This window comes from Lynx canadensis, chromosome D1 (assembly GCF_007474595.2).
Source record: "Lynx canadensis isolate LIC74 chromosome D1, mLynCan4.pri.v2, whole genome shotgun sequence".
NCBI classification, from domain to species: Eukaryota; Metazoa; Chordata; class Mammalia; order Carnivora; family Felidae; genus Lynx; species Lynx canadensis.
In genome coordinates, this window is record NC_044312.2 from 108,416,276 (window position 1) to 108,433,908 (window position 17,633).

The 17,633-nt window shown below is 46.7% G+C and overlaps 1 pseudogene; it reads left to right on the plus strand.

Moving 5' to 3' along the window:
* The first annotated feature begins 16,852 nt into the window (after positions 1 to 16,852).
* LOC115526464 lies at positions 16,853 to 17,378 on the plus strand (annotated as a pseudogene).
* Positions 17,379 to 17,633: the final 255 nt, after the last annotated feature.

Below are 17,633 nucleotides of genomic sequence, written 5' to 3' on the forward strand. Positions count from 1 at the left end.
AGGGAAAGATGGGAAAAGAAGAATGGCATGTCTCTTCCTCCTCCAAGCAGGCATTCGTACACACTAAAAAAGAATTAAGCACAGTGATTAGTGATTTTCTAAGTCACTGGGACTTTTCTGTGCCTCTTTTTACTTGTAGAGATAATAAACCCTGCGCTTTCTGTCTCTTCATATGGAAGTGTAAGTAATAAATAATGAGATGAGAGGTTCAGAGTTCCTGAGGATAAAAGCTACCTACACACAACACAAAGTATTGATTTCAGAGGTAGCTAAGATGGGTAGACAGAACAGGCACAAAGAAAGAATAATTTAGGTTTGAGTCTCGGGTCCAATATCCCTCTTTGGCTTCTCTGGGCCTTGATTTTCTTATTTATACAATAATAACAATTAACAACAACTTTTTAAAATGCCCTACCTTAAGTGTCTTACATGTATCATCTCACTTAATCCTTACACCAAGGCTTTGAGATCAACAGCCCAAATCTGATAGATAAGGAAACTGAGACATTGAGAGATGAATGTTGGAACTGAGTTTCAAATGAAGTAATATGAAGCCAGACTTGATACCTCTTAACCACTTTCCTACTCTGCTTTCTGGGGTTTTTAGGACAAAAAAATAAGATAATGAATATAATCATTTTGTAAGTATTAAAATACTATATACACATAAAGGACTATTTCATTACTCTTTCCTCCATATTACCCCAGTACCATTATACTCAGCAGGGAAAACTCTCGTGTGGTGGAGTCAGAAGATCTACGTGCCCAAAGAATGGAATTTCCCACAATTTCCAGAGTTCATGTCTGGGGCTGCCAGTAAAGAGATATCCCAGTGTCTGATCTCAGCTGCTTGGGATTAGAATGACAGGGGGTTGGAGCCAGAGCCCATGAGACTATTTAGACTAGAATTGCAGTCAAAAGTGAAAAGAAATACTTGGTGCCAACTGCAAAGTTACCAGAGGGGAAATACTGTTCATATCCTGAGGTGGGGTGGGGAAGGCTGGGGGGGGGGGGGGGGGGGAGAAGGGGGCGGGGGGGGGAGGGAAGCTTGTTGATTCCCATGCCCAAGGCATGGCAGGAACCCAGCTAGATTTGATGGTGTTTTCGGTGCTAAGATGACTTTTCTAAGTAGGAAAGGAGCCTACCTGCCACAAAAGTTGCTGCCACAAAAATTTAGCTTTCAGTTATTCAGAGAGTTTTACTAAAATGCAGTCACCTCTCATCACAGACTGAGGGCTGGGGGATCAGAGCAAAGGAAATGAGGACATTTGCTGGAAATGACAATCCAGAGAGGAAACTTCATGTACTGCACCACAGTGGGCTGTCCGAAAGAGGTAACAACAGCCCTCCTCTGGCTGGGGCCTGCCTGTTAATTGCTGGCTGCCTGCTTCAGAAACAACCACACACTAACTGCCTCATTTGAAAATAAAGATTAGACAGCATAATCCAAAACAACCACATAGTACTATTGGTTCAAAGATTCACAAGGTTATTTTTCAACCTAAGTACTGTAGTCAGATAACAATATGGGGTCTTAACATATGAAGAAGGGTCACTCTCATCCATTTTTAGGTGATCAAACACACGATGGTGTTAAAACAAGAAAAGTTTAGAAGCAAAATGCATTAGTTGGAAACACGTAAGATTTGCAATTGGAGGATCAAGGCCTGAGTCCTAGCTCTGCTTCTTATTAGCCATTAGATCCTGAGCAAGTCACTTAGCCTTGCCATTTCTCAATTTCTGCATCTACAAATGGGAATCCCATCTAGAATTGTTGTGGGATTAAATGAGATTACGCTGTAAATAGCACTCCATAAACTTTAGAATATTACATAAACATTAGCTGTTTTGATAGATTTGAAGAGTTTCTCTCTTAATGCTTCACTAGAAAAGCAAATTTAAGAGAGGAAAACTGACTACCTTTAATTTCAGCGCAAAATCTGACAAATCCCAATCAAGAAGCTTTTCTTTGAAAATTTCCAATAATTATATTTAAATGCCACATAGGCAATGATGTTCGATTTTTTAAGGTTTTAGTAATTTTTTCACATAAAGAAACATCTGGGTCAGTTCATAGAACCTAAAGCAGGGCTGAATGTTATATGAGGATAATATTGACTATTGAGGTGGAAGATAAGGAAGTGCTGTCACTAAATATATCTGGTGATATTTGATGGAAAAATCCTCCATAGTGTTAAAGAATAAAAGAGCTTCATAAGCATTTATTCAAAATACATTTACTGAGCAGATCTAATATGATAGGCTCTGTGACCATTAATGAGTGGGGGTAACAAAACAGGGAAATCCCACTGATACCATGAATTTACTACCCAAGTTTTAGAATTGAGATTGAAGACAGATGACCAGCAACTCCTTCCACCTTCACAAGTCCTTGGCTAGTCTCCAAGGTCTGCCTGGCTTTACTGAAGTATGTTCAGATTCTCTGAAGTCTGTATTTCCAAACAGAGATTCACGGTTGCCTATAGTTGGAAGCGCCCTCTGTTTTAGACGGTATGAGAATAAAGGGATTTCAACAAAGAACGAAATAACTTCCACAAGGTGTCATATAACTTAGTACGGAACCAGGATTAGCACTCCCCAAGATTGCTGACTCCTTTGACCCACGCATTCCCCATCACATCACAATACCCTGTCAGTCACTTTATTAAATTGTAACCCTGGTCACTCTTATAATTGTGGATGACTCAAGGCAAACTCAATCTGGGAATAAGGCATCAAACCAAAATGTAAGCTTTTCTGATCAAATGTTCTCAGAATTATTTCTTGGAGTGTTAAAGTGTTCACATTTGTTTGTCTTCAAGCTCTATTGTCAAAAGGAACTATTCTCCGTTTCTTTACCTTGCAGGGTAGCTAGGATGGTTATGAAATAATGCAGGTATAACTGCTTATTTTAGTGCTCTACACAGGTTTTTCAATAAAGAATAACCTTTCTAAGACAAAACAAAGTCTTAAGATATGGGAGGGGACAGGGAGAGACTGATCTAAGACTACCCAGAATACTTTCATGTTTACTGGTATCGTTCTTTCTCTTTAGGTTTCTTCCTACTCTTTCTGGTAAAACACAATCTTTAAAATGCTCTTGGCATTTGTTCAGGAATAGATTTGCCCTTGGAACTGTGTTAGATTTTGTTTTGTTTTGTTTTGTTTGAGAGGTAAGGAGTAACTAAAGTTTCTAACAGAGGGGTAGGAAGATGCCCTAAAGTGAAATTAAAAGGCCTAATGGACAAGTCAGTAGACCAGAAAGGAGTCTAAGTTAATCTCTTAAGTTACCTTTGCACCACTTACATCTTAACCATCCTAAAAGCTATTGGAAAAACTACCTTTAGTCAATAGGTCCAGAACTGTGGTCCTTATTCTAGAAAAGCAATAGAATGGTATCTCATCTCATCACCCTGCCCAGAAGCTCTGGCTTGTTATGTGATGATCAACCTATTAGCATTCACATCACACTGAATTCACTGTAGCACTCTAAACATCCTACCAACCCCAGGAACCCAAAAAGCATTTGGATGTAAAACTGAAGGCAATGAGAGACATTTTATCTTTTGGTTACACCACTGGGTGAGTTGACCTGTACTCACCCGTACATGTAGGGAAGAATATGTAAAATTGGTGGGAGGGAAAGCATCAGTAGTTTCAGAAGGGCAAATGGTTTAGAGAATATGCTTAGGTAGAGAGAAAGGAACATCTTTTACAACTTTGAGCTCAAAACTCTTGAGTCCTTGATGTATATATCTCGATGGTCTTAGTGACAGAAGACTGATATAGGAAAGTGTGAAAAGAAAGCTTGAGGTGTACCTGGGTGGCTCAGTTGGTTAAGCGTCCAACTGTTGATCTCAGCTCAGGGTCGTGAGTTCAAGCCCTGAGTTGGGCTCTATGCTGAGTGTGGAGCCTACTTAAAAAAAAGAACAGAAAAGAAAAGAAAAGAAAAGAAAAGAAAAGAAAAGAAAAGAAAAGAAAAGAAAAGAAAAGAAAAGAAAAGCGTCTAAAATATCCAGCTTTGTTCTTGCCAGGAAACAATGGCAGATTCTGAAGAAATTAATAAGAAAACTAAATTACTTTTTATGTAATGAGAGACATTTCATACAGGAAATTTGAAATATTTTACTAAGTTTAATCCAATTCTGGTGAGATGTGGGGCGGGGGGCAGAGATAAGAACTGTATTTACAAAAAGATATAGCTGACTTGAGGAGATCATCTAATTTGGCCATGACGGGCAAGACTAAAACTCAGATGTATTGTTAAAGCAAGACAGTCCAACTGATTATGAACTGGCCTACACTCAATATTAGCCTCAATTCTTTATATTTTACATTTTAAGCCTAGCTCTAAAACAACAATCATTTATTATGGCTAAGAAACATAAAGGTTTTGTACTTTGAATAACCATCAAACCACAGGGCTCTAATGGTGAAGAGGCCTTAGCAAACAAGCAAACCTCATATTTATAAAGCACTTTCAGTGTATATAATGCTTTCTTATCTCTAGCTCACAAGAGCCAAAAACTTCTATTGAAGTAGGAAAAGTAGAGTCAGCTAATTCATCTTCCATGCTAACTGCTCTCCTAGTTTTTACCTGATCTGAGCCTCTCAATCTCATGTTCATTCAACATTCATTCATTCAGCTCACAAATATTCGCATGCCTACAATGTTACAGAAGCGGAAGTGCTGGAGATGAAGTGGAGAGGATTGGAACTTGGTCCTCACCTGCAAAGAGCTTACAAATCATTTCAAGTGTGGTGACTGCTACAAAAAAGAACAGGGTGATATGGGAACATGATACAGAGAATCCTAACCCTAGAAAGGAAATCATGGAAGCCCATTCTAAGTAAAAGACTCATACCTGAGGGATGAATATGAGTTAGGGACGCACAAAAAGAGAGCAGGTCTGAGGTGCGTACAGGAAACAGAAGATGTAAGAGTCTTCAACTTGGAGAGAGCATGGCGCTTTCAAAAGAAAGAAGTATAGAAACTTGGAACCTAGTGGGCAAAAAGGACAGTGCTTTGAGATAACACATACAGATAAGCAATGAGTTAGTCAGCATACATGTGAGAGCCTTACTATGCACTGCTCTATGTCTAGAGTATAACAAGAGAGACATGATAACTTGTCTTTAAGGGCTTATATTTCAGGTGTGGAAGCAACAATAAACATGTAAGTACATAAATGTAATTTGAAGTACTCTAAGTACTCTAAAGAAAATAAAAGAGTTTCATAGAAAAGAGTAACTGGGAGGGTGCTTAACTACTGTGGCCAGGGAAGACTTTTCGGACAAGATTACAGCTGAGCTGAGGCCCAAATGGAAAGTTGAACAACCATGCAAAGTCAAGAGGAAAAGCATTCCAAGCAGAAAAAAAACCAGCAATCACAGATGCCTTGTGATGGGTGGTTTAGGTTTAATGGACAGAAAGGTCAGTGTGACTGGAGCACAGAGAATGAAAACAGAATAGAGGAAGACGAAGTCAGAGATAAGAAGCAACCAGATCGTGTAAGGCCTGTAGGCCACTGTAAAGAGTTCAAATTTTATGCTAAGCGTTTTATAAGAATGAAGGATTTGATTTGTTTTAGAAAGATGAACTGTACAAGGGTAAAAGTAGAAGCAGGGAACCAGTTAGGAAACTTTTGTAGTAGTCCAGGAGAAAGATGATGCTGATTTGGACTGGGGAGTCTTAATGAATAGCTGAATGGGGGTATATTTTAGACTGATGGACTAGATGTGGGAAGTCAAGGACGGTTCTTATGTTTTCAGCCTTTGCTATTAGGTGGAGGATGGTACATACCCTTTTCTGAGATGGGGAAGGATTCTAGGGAAAGAGATTTGTAGAGAAACTCAATAGTTCTGTTTTGGTTAAGTCTAAGGCCTATTCAACATCCCAGTGGATATGCTGAGAGGGTGGTCTCCTAGTGTGCAAGAGATGGAAATCAGGATGGAAATGTACATTTAAGTAATCAGTGTTTAGGTGGTATTTGAAACTATTGAACAGACGTGATCATCAGGGGAGAAAGTGCAGGTAAGAAGGGATGTGGGCCTTACTTACAGCCCAGGTTATGATTGTGGAGTCTATCCTGAAAGCAATAGGAAGGCGCTGAGGGTATAATAAAGAAATGACCACACAGCTGTGAGTTAAAGTACACATATGTATGGATCCGTTGTAACGTGGGAAATAATCCAGAACAAGAACAGATAAAAAAGGACTAGGACCAGCTAGGTGATGCCTGTGGTGCTAGGCAGAAGCTGATTAAGTGGCCTGGTCTCCAGTGACAAAAGTGGAGATGAAGAGAAAAGGATTGGTTGGAGGATGCCTGCGAAGATGTCTAGTCGTGATTTTGTCAACTGATGAGGGAAGGGAGAGAGAACAAAGATGATTCCTAATTGCTTGAGCAGCTATGGAAGAGGAAAAAAAGTACCACTTCCTGAAAAAAGTAGCCTTAGAAAGTAAACTTTAAAAAAATTTTTTAATGTTTATTTATTTTTTGAAAGAGAGAGATGGTGTGAGCCGGGGAGGAACAGAGAGACAGGGAGACACAGAATCTGAAGCAGGCTCCAGGCTCCCAGCTGTCAGCACAGAGCCCCACGCAGGGCTTGAACTCACCAACCATAAGATCATGACCTGAGCTGCAGTCGGACGCTCAACTGACTGAGCCACCCAGGCGCCCCTATAAAGTACATTTTTTTTTAATTTTTTTTTTTTTCAACGTTATTTATTTTTGGGACAGAGAGAGACAGAGCATGAACGGGGGAGGGGCAGAGAGAGAGGGAGACACAGAATCGGAAACAGGCTCCAGGCTCCGAGCCCATCCGCCCAGAGCCTGACGCGGGCTCGAACTCACGGACCGCGAGATCGGGACCTGGCTGAAGTCGGACGCTTAACCGACTGCGCCACCACAGGCGCCCCAGAAGTACATTTTTTAAAAAGTTTTCAGTTTATTCCTTTTTTGAGAAGAGAGAGCGAGCAGGGGAGGGGTAAGAGAGAGGGAGAAAGAGACGGCTCAAGCAGGCTCCCCACTGCCAGAGCAGAGTTCGAAGTGGGGCTGGAACTCACCAACCGGGAGTTCGATGACCCTCCTGAGCTGAAATCAAGAACCCCACAACTACTGAGCCACCCAGGCGCCCCTGAAAAGTCTTTTTTTTTAATTTTTTCTTTAACGTTTATTTATTTGAGACAGAGAGGACAGAGCATGAAACGGGGGAGGGGCAGAGAGAGAGGGAGACACAGGAATCAGAAGCAGGCTCCAGGCTCTGAGCTGTCAGCACAGAGCCCGATGCGGGCTTAAACTCACGAACCGCGAGATCATGACCTGAGCTGAAGTCGGAGCTTAACCAACTGAGCCACCCAAGCGCCCCTGGAAAGTCCATTTTTGAGGGGGAAGATGTGACCTCCTTAGTGGGACGTGCTCAATTTTAAGGTGCCCACGAGCCAGCCAAAGAGCGATTTTAGGGAGACGGCTGGGATACTGCGGTAGGTTCACCACCTGCACATGCGCAAGGGGAGGAACTGAAGTTGGGAAAAGTCAAGGACCAAGGCAGGCTTAATCTTTCCACTTTCGCAGATGCCAAGATTCAAACGGCGGGGCTGGGGGGGGGGGGGGGGGGGGGGGGGGGGGAAGGGGAGGTCTCACTGAGTGCCACGCCTCCAGTATTTCCCTCCCAGGTTGAGTCAGGCAAGGCAGAGACTCCCCGAGATCACTAAGACATGGCGGGGACGAGAAACGTCTCCGTGGGCGAAGTCTTGCTTTCGTGGCAACCGCTGAGCCTGGGGTCACCGGGAGGCTGCAGAGCAGAGGGCAACACTTTCGTTAAGGGGAAAGGGGGTTTTAAAAAAGAGGGTGCGGCGAGGGGGGCGCGGGGGCCCTCGAAGACGGGGCGGGCCCTCGGGGGCGGGAAGAGCGGCCAGCGCGCCGCGTTCTCGGCCTCGGCGCAGCCGCTTCCTCTCGCCGGCGAAGGGGGGTCGCCCAGGCCGCCGCCGCCCCCCCTGCCCATCCCGCCCCGTGCCACCCTTGCGGCCTTCAAGTGCCGCGGCAGCCTGGCCCTCTCTCTCCGCTGAAGGGAGGGGCCGCCGGGGCTGTAACTCTCCCTCGGAAAATAAAAAGGCCACGAAGCGCCACCCTCACGGGAGCACCAGGCCGCTGTGGGCCGTTCCTCAGATCATCAGACTTTCCCAGGCCGGGCCCTTATACATGCTACCGTTCTTCCGCGCCTCGTACAAGCGGCCTCGGCCGCAGTTCCGCCGGGAGAGCGCCCCCGAAACGTGCGGGGCGTCGACTGCGCACGAAGCGCGCTCGCGAACTCACTCAGGCGCTCGCTCGCGCTTTGGCTCATGCCGCGGCCCGCCAGCCCTTTTGCTGCACGGGCGCAACCGTGCTCCCCGCCCCACCTCCCGCCGGGGCCGAGCGTTTTGCGCACGCGCAGATGTGCTCCCTCGCCTGCCCGCTGTGGGCGCGCGCGCCGAGGTTGGCCGTGATGTGCGCGTGCGCGGCGCGGCGCCACGGCCCCGTGGGTGGTCCGCCGCTCAGGTCCGGAGTGGCTCGCGGCCCCACCCCGGCCGGGGCCTCTTTGTCACTACTCATCCTGTCCACTGTGTTCACTTAGCGCATAGTCCGTGCCTGCCGTGCCTGCCGTGGGAGCTGTGTCCTGCGGAGCCCCTACTAATGTGTCCAGCATCGTGAGGCACTTTCATACTCGCTCTTCTTTGGTAAATCCCGACCGCAGTGTTGTAAAGCAGATTTTTAAATTTATTTAATGTTTATTTATTTATTTTGAGAGAGAGAAAGAGTGCACGAGCAGGGGAGCGGCAGAGAGAGAGGGAGGGAGAGAATCCCAAGCAGGCTGCACACGGTCACCGCAGAGCCTGACCTGGGGTTGGAACTCAGAAACCATGAGATCATGACCTGGCCGAAATCAAGAGGCGGCGCTTAACGGACCGAGCCACTCGGGCGCCTCTGTAAAGCAGTTATTCATATCCTATTTTGATTTTTTTTTCAACGTTTATTTATTTTTTGGGACAGAGAGAGACAGAGCATGAACGGGGAGGGGCAGAGAGAGAGAGAGACACAGAATCGGAAAACAGGCTCCAGGCTCTGAGCCATCAGCCCAGAGCCTGATGCGGGGCTCGAACTCACGGACCGCAAGATCGTGACCTGGTTGAAGTCGGACGCTTAACCGACTGCGCCACCCAGGCGCCCCTCATATCCTATTTTGAAAGAGGCGTGGGAATGGGAGCGACTTGCGGAGGTGCGAGGTCAGGAACAGGGGTCTCTGGTTTCAAAGCCCAGCACCTTCCCTACAACTCCCTGCTGATCAAATTCTGACCATGTGAATTATTAAGCGATTTGGCCCTACGTCATCTGGGGGGAGGCGGGGGGGGGGGGGACTGGGTGTCTGCCTTCCTGAAAACGGACCTGCCCAGATACCCGGCGATCCCAACTCTTATGTCTACGGTCCTCCTGCATTCTCCTGCTTTCCTCTTCACTGCTCATGGTGTTCCCTCTGTTTGGAATGCCTCCCCCACCCCACCTGAAAACTTTACTCCACATGCCCAAATAATAAGCTCTTTGAAGGCTGAGTCTTGTATATCTTTTTATACCCAGGGCAACTGAGCACCTGCTACTGAGTAGTATACGCAAAGACCTGGAAAAGCAAGGCAGGAAGAAAAAGGAAAAGTGGATGGAGGGGGAGGAAAATATCTCACCTGGGCATCTGCCCCATCTAAAGAAGGCATCTGCTGTCCAGTGTTCCGCTAAAGGGAGGCCTGTGGGAAGTGTGGCCTGGTAATGCCAGATCTGATTTTCCTGGGGAATCTCCCAATTTAAAAATGTTGGCAACTAGGGGCGCCGGGTGGCTCAGTCGGTTAAGCGTCCGACTTCAGTTCTGGTCGTGATCTCATGGCTCGTGAGTTCAGGCCCTGCATTGGGCTCTGTGCTGACAGCTCGGAGCCTGGAGCCTGCTTCCGACTCTGTGTGTGTGTGTGTGTGTGTGTGTGTGTGTGTGTGTGTGTGTGTCTGCGTCTGCCCCTTCCCGGCTTGTGCCCTCCCTGTCTGTCTGTCTCTCTCTCAAAAATAAAGAAACATTAACCAAAAAAAAAAAAACAAATGTTGGCAACTAATTGAAAAACTTGAATACACTGTGGACTGAAACTAACACATTTGTGTGCACAGCTCTGGAGACACCCATCTGTGGCTCTGACCTTGCTTGGCACAGAGAAAAAGATGACCAAGCTAGTGAGACTTGAGTCGGAGCACCGGGCAGCTTTCCAGCAGTTGTATGCACTCTTGCACTCTTTATGCTCGGGAACCAAGAGAAAGACCCCTCTTTGGGCCAGGTGGGGATAGGATCCATGCAGGGTAAAGGGATCAGGCTTCTGTTGTGTACATGTGCTAATTACTTGTAATCTACCTACCTGGATATTATTTGTCCCAAAGCGGTAAAGAAGGTTGAATGGCCACTTGTGTGATGTACATGATCTCCTATGGAAGAGGGCCCCTTGTCAGGTGTGATGAACAGGAAGTAATCACTGGACACAAAGGGTCTTCAGTTTCAACCAGCCAGAAGGGAAATAAGCAGGGGATTCTAACCAAAAGGCTTACTTACAACTCCAAATGACCAAACATCCCACTTCCTGTCATCTGCAATTACAGGGTGTCGGGTGAAATAAAAGGAGCACACAAACACTTTCAAGGAGGAAGATTCAACCAAAGTTGAGTTGAGTTTATTTATTTCGGTGGGGGAGGGGCAGAGAAGGGGGGTGGAGAATGAATCCCAAGCAGACTCCACGCTGGGCACAGAGCCCGACTCGGGACTTGATCTTATGACCGCGAGACCATGACCTGAGCCAAAACCAAGAGTCGGACAGTCAATCAACCGAGTTACCCAGGTGCCCCTATAATTTTTTTTACATGTAATACTAGTCCGTCTAGTCTCCTGGCAGACACAGACGCGCACACACTCCGTCAAGGCATGGGTGCCTTCTCCGCCCATGTGGTCCGCTGTTTTTTCCTTCCTGTTCGGGGAGGGTGCCAGCCCCATGTTGGGCACCATCTTGTGTGGTGAGCCCAGGGCTGCCTCCACGGGGGCTCTGGCTGAGGGCCCGTAGTGGGATGCAGCCATAGGGAGGAATTCTTACCTGAGATGACAGGTGTCCCTTGGGCCAGAAAAGGGGCAGAGCCACCCCCTGAGCAGGAACGTTAAGTGCCAAAATTCTAGGAGGGAACTTAGTGACATAACTGGAGAAGGGGGAGGGGGGCTGAGGTGAGTACTTCAATTAAGAGAGTGGATTCAGGAATTTGGAGCCAGTCAGATAAAGGGATAACAAATATTTATTTGAATAACTATAAGCACTGTTCTAGCCCTTTGGGGATACTTTGGTGAATAAGACAAAATTAGCTGTCATTATGGAGACGACCCGGAAATCAAACTAGATGGGAGAATTGCAGCTTGCTTTCCTGAGCCCCCCAGGAGGGTTGTATAGCTGACTGACCTGCTTCAAGAGCTAGAGGTGGTACCAACACCTGGCCCCCACACCTGGCCACCGCAGGCAAGGTGGTGGGAGGGGCACCACCTGTGGGCCTGAAGACTGCCTGGTCCCTTGGGATTTTTTTTTTTTTACTTTAAACTAGTATTACATGTAAAAAAAAATTATAGGGGCACCTGGGTAACTCGGTTGATTGACTGTCCGACTCTTGGTTTTGGCTCAGGTCATGGTCTCGCGGTCATAAGATCAAGTCCCGAGTCGGGCTCTGTGCCCAGCATGGAGTCTGCTTGGGATTCATTCTACACCCCCCTTCTCTGCCCCTCCCCCACCAAAATAAATAAATAAACCTTAAAAATAAATAGATAAATACAAAGTAAAAAAAAATCACATATAGTTCAATTCATTGTTTTTGGTGTATAAGTCTATGATTTTCTTTAAATTTTTATTTATTATTGAGAGACAGAGAAAGAGCACGAGCAGAGGAAGGACAGAGAGAGAGGGAGACACACAATCCGAAGAAGGGTCCAGGCTCCGAGCTTTCAGCAGAGAGCCCCACGCGGGGCTCGAACTCACAAACGGTGAGATCATGACCTGAGCTGACATTTAACCTACTGAGCCACCCAGGTGCCCCCTAAGTCCATGATTTTTAACATATGCATAGATTCAAGGACATCAGGATAGAGAACAGTTCTGTCCCTCCAAAAAATATCCTCTGGTTGCCTCTTTATCATCAAACCCTCCTCCAACCCCAACTACTGGCAGCCTGTTCTCCATTCCTAGTTTCCAGTGTGTCACGTAAATGGATTCATGCACTATGTAACCTTTTGGAATTGGGGTCTTTCTCTGAGTGATACACTCAGATTTATCCATGTTGTTGTATATATATCCATAACTCATTCCTTTTTATTTATTTATAAAAATTTTTTTTAACGTCCTATTTATTTTTGAGACAGGGAGAGACAGAGCATGATCGGGGGGAGGGTCAGAGAGAGAGGGAGACACAGAATCTGAAACAGGATCCAGGTTCTGAGCAGTCAGCACAGAGCCCGACGCGGGGCTCGAACTCACGGACAGTGAGATCGTGACCTGAGCCCAAGTCAGACGCTTAACCGACTGAGCCACCCAGGCGCCCCAACTCATTCCTTTTTATTGCTGAGAAGTATTCTATTGTAGGGATATTCCACCATTTCTTTATTATTTGCCTATTGGTGGACATTTGGTTTGTTTTCAGTTTTTGGCGATTTTGAATAGAGCTTCTATAAGGCTTGACATAACCAGTTGTATGAATGTAAGTTTTCATATGACTCAAGTAAATACCTAGAACAGGAGGGGCGCCTGAGTGGCTCAGTTAGTTCATCCTCCAACCTGGGCTGAGGTTATGATCTCACGGTTCGTGAGTTCAAGCCCCGCCTGGGGCTCTGTGCTGACGGCGCTGAGCCCGGAGCCTGCTTCAGATTCTGTGTTTCCCTCTCTCTCTGCCCCTCCCGCACTCTTGCTCTGTCTCTCAAAAATAAATAAAAACATTAAAAAAAAATTTTTTTTCAACGTTTTTTATTTATTTTTTGGGACAGAGCGAGACAGAGCATGAACGGGGGAGGGGCAGAGAGAGCCGGAGACACAGAATCGGAAACAGGCTCCAGGCTCCGAGCCATCAGCCCAGAGCCTGACGCGGGGCTCGAACTCACGGACCGCGAGATCGTGACCTGGCTGAAGTCGGACGCTTAACCGACTGCGCCACCCAGGCGCCCCAAAAACATTTTTAAAATATAAAAAAACTACCTAGAACAGGGGCTGCTGGGTTCTATGGCAAGTATATGTTTAACTTTCTAAGAAAGCACCAAACTGTGTTCCAGAGTGGCTGTATTGGTTTGCATTCTTATCAGAAGAGTATGAAAGTTTCACTTGCTGTGCATCCTTGATATCACTTGGTATTTTCTTTCTTTTTTTTTTAAGTTTATTTATTTATTTTGAGGGAGAGAGAGAGAGAGAGAGAGGGATGGAGAACATGAGCGGAGGAGCAGAGAGAGAGAATCCCAAGCAGGCTCTGTGCCGTCGATGCAGAGCCCAATCCCACAAACCAAGAGTCGGACGCTCAATCAACCGAGCCAGCCAAGCACCCCAGGACTTGGTATTTTCAGTTAAAAATATTTGGTTTTTTTTTTTTTTTTTATGCCATTCTAAGAGATATTAATGGTATCAGTTGTAGATCCAATTTGCATTTCCCTAATGCATTTTTGAGCATCTTTTCATGTGCTCTTGGGAATCCTGAGAATTAATAAACCTGGACCCCAACTCAGAAACCAACCTACAGTGCTAAATAGACTTATATGGATTCACATTTGGCCTGACATACTGGAACATTTTAGCAGCCATGCTCAGCAGATGACAATTGGATTCAAAGCACATATGCCAGGTCTGTCCAGCCAGCAAGCAGGCGGCAAGAGGCTCCTGGCTGTTAAGCACTGTCTCCCCTGCTCCAGGTTTTATGTAGAAGAAAACATTTTGTGCCTTTGCCTTCGGGATGGGCTCCTTGTCAGACTCTACGTCACTCTTGTCATGGTTTTTTCTCCTGAGCCTCCTACTTAACATTCTCCCTTCCTTCTTTCCTTTGCTAAAGAACTATTTATTCAAAGCCCACTGCATGCCAGGCACTGTGCTAGGCTCTAGGGTCACAAAGTTGAAGAAGATGCCCACTTACGGTAGGTTCACATTCCAACGGGGGGAGGATTAACGTAAAGCAGATTTTTAAATACAGTGCAGTGAAGACAGTGAGGGACCAGTGTTCCAGGCCTTTGGGGACCTGGAGGAGAGGGATTCTTGGAGAAGATAACGCCTGTAAGGAGTCCTGAAGAACGGGTGGGTATTGGACTAAGAGACACAAAGAGGGCATTCCAGGTAGAAGAGACAGGCTAAGCGAAGCCCTGGCAATAAGAAATAGCTTGCTGGGGCGCCTGGGTGGCTCAGTCGGTTAAGCGTCCAATCCTTGGTTTGGGCTCACGTCATGATCTCACAATTTCTGGGATTGAGCTCTGCATTGGTCTCTGTGCTGACAATGAGGAGCCTGCTTGGGATTCTCTCTCTCCCTTAGCAACTTGCTCTCTCTATCAAAATAAATAAACATAAAAAAAGAAAAGAAAGAAATAGCATGCTGTGTGCGCACTTCTATGAGAAATTCAATTTTACTCAAATCTATGGATGGAGGTGTAGAGTGGCAGGACATAGAGTTAATGAAGGAGACAAGGGCTGGATCATGGAGAAGCTTGGCTGATGCACCTGAATTTATCCCCAAAGCTATAAGGTGCTTTTATTTTATTTACCTATTTTTTAATGAATATTTTTCTTTCCTTTCATTGATCTTTTTTTTTTTAATGTTTCATTTTTGAGAGACAGAATGCAAGCAGGGGAGGGGCAGACAGAGAGGGAGACACAGAATCTGAAGCAGGCTCCAGGCTGTGAGCTGTCAGTACAGAGTCCGATGTGGGGCTTGAACCCCGGAACAGTGAGATCGTGACCTGAGCCAAAGTTGAACGCTTACAACTGAGCCACCCAGACGTCCCCATAAGGTGCTTTTAACAGTTAGATTTTGAGGGTGCCTGGGTGGCTCAGTCGGGTAAGTGTCTGACTTTGGCTCAAGCCATGATCTCATGATTTGTGACTTTGAGCCCCTGGCCCAGCTCTGTGCTGACAGCGTGGAACCTGCAGCCTGCTTCAGATTCCGAGTCTCCCTCTCTCTCTGCCCCTCCCCCACTCACACCCTGTGTCTCTCTGTCTCAAAAATATATAAACATTTTTTTTTTTAAGTTAGATTTTGGTTTTAGAAGTGCCTTGCTTTTCTGCTCTGTTGATTCTAAATCTTCAAGGTCCATCTCAAAGGCCACCTCCTTTGGGAAGTCCTCTCTAATCATCCTAACCAGAAACTTGGGCTCCTTCCTGGGGCTCTTCACCCATCTTTTGTACTTACTATCAGTCTGCCTGGAGGGTGGGAGCTATCACTCACCCCACTTTGGGCTCCTCGTGACACTTGCCACAGGGTCAACACACAGAAGGTGCTAATAAATACTTCATGAGGGGTACCTGGGTGGCTCAGTCAGTTAAGCCTCTGGCTTTGGCTCAGGTCATGATCTCACGGCTTGTGAGTTCGAGCCCCACGTCGGACTCTGTGCTGACAGCTCAGAGCCTGGAGCCTGTTTCGGATTCTGTGTCTCCCTCTCTCTCTGCCCCTCCTCCCCTGCTCGTGCCCTGTCTCTTGCTCCTTCAAAAATAAATAAACGCTAACAAATTAAAAATAAATAAATAAATAAATACACAAATACTCGATGAATGTGAATGAATTTGTGAATAGAAGTTTTCCAGGCAGCCCAGCTCCAGAATCTGTCAGATTATACTAGTGGTTCTCAAATTTAAGTATTTGTCAGAATCACCTAGAGGGCTTGTGGATTGCTGGGCTTAGCCCCCAAGTTTCTGATTCATAGGTCTGGGAAGGAGAAGGGGACTGAAAATTTGCGTGTTGGACATGCAAAAGAAGGTCCCAGGTGATCATGCTGCTGCTACTGAGGACCACACTCAAGGAACCTTTGATGTGGCTGTGGTTACAGTTCAGGTGCTTCTCACAGACAAGCCCTGGGCTGGGCATTGTCAAGGGGCCCTCTTTGCAGCTGTTGCTGCTGTTTCTTGTCTGACCACCTGAAGCTTCAGTGGATCCCTTCAGGGGATTTCCTTAGTCTTTACTCTGTCCCACCCCTTGGAGCTGGAGCTGGGCATTACAGTGCCCTCTCCTGGTCCTTTTCTCCCAGGGACTCCCTAAGGCTTCTCAGAGGGAGCGTGGTCACATGGGTTCCTTAACAGGCTTCCCTCCCATTGAGTAGCTCCACCAGGGAGCCCCAGAGGACAGGACAAATCCCGAGTATGACCCATGAAGAAGCCTGGGATATAACGTGGCTCTTTCTGATAGGGTCAGAAAGGGGTCTTGTCCCCTTTAAGACCCCTGCTTCCTGGGCCTCTGCAGTTCCCCCATCTCCCTCTCCCAGGGTGGGAAGAAGCCACTAAATTAACAGCTGCACTTCCTGCAGCACCTGGGGCTCTGCCTCCCCTGAGCCCCTGCCACGTCCCTTCCGGCTTCCCAGGTCAATTACCAGAGTCAGGGGATGTTGGATGTTCTTCAGGTCTCATCTCCAGGGGACTGGAGACCAGGAAAACTGGCTCAGAGAGGCAACCCTGGGGGTAGGAGGAGGGGAGGAGGAGTGGTTCCTAAGGGAAACTGTCATTTGATTGGCTGTTTTTCTCTCCTTCTTTGAGTGTTGGCTCACAGCAAGTCTGTGACACCCTGTGACTACCCAAGTGTGAGCCTTGTAGAGCTCAGCGATGCAATGGGTTGGGCTAGGGCTGCTCAAAGAGGCCTCAGAATCCTTCTGGGCTTCTCCGGTGCCGGCAGCCCCAGAGGGGCTGCGGGAGTTGCAGCCTGAGCAACTGTCATTGCCATCAAGCCCTGATGGGGTCCAGCGCAGCCTCGTGGGAGAGATCACCAAGTGTTTTGAGCAAAAGGGATTCTCCTCACTGCTATGAAATCAATTCAGGCTTCTGAAGACCTTCTCAAGGAACACCACATTGACCTGAAGGACCGTCCATTCCTTGCCGGCCTGGTGAAGTACATTCAATCAGGGCCTGTGGTTGCCATGGTCTGGGAGGGGTTGAATGTGGTGAAGACAGGACAAGTGATGCTCAGGGAGACCAACCCTGCAGACTCCAAACCTGGGACCATCCGTGGGACTTTTGCATCCAGGTTGGCAGTGATTCCATGCAAAGTGCAGAGAAGAAGATTAGCTTATGGTTTCAGCCTGAAGAGCTGGTAGATTAGAAGAGCTGGGCTTAGAACCGGATCCATGAGTGACAAGAGAACCAACCTCAGTTCTTTGCCCATTCCACTCCCTCTCCCTCCCTTGAGCAGTGGGCCAGGCTCTAGCAAATTTAGCTATTTTTGAGAACTTCCTTATAATCTGGAGGGGAAGTCTTGGAGCTGGATATGCTCCCTATAGAGTATTATTATGTTTTATCACCCCCTCTCCCCCCAGAAAAAAGAATCTTCTGGGCTCAGCTTAGACCTTGGAGGCCTTTGTGAATTCAGTAAAGAGAGCTAACTTCTGCG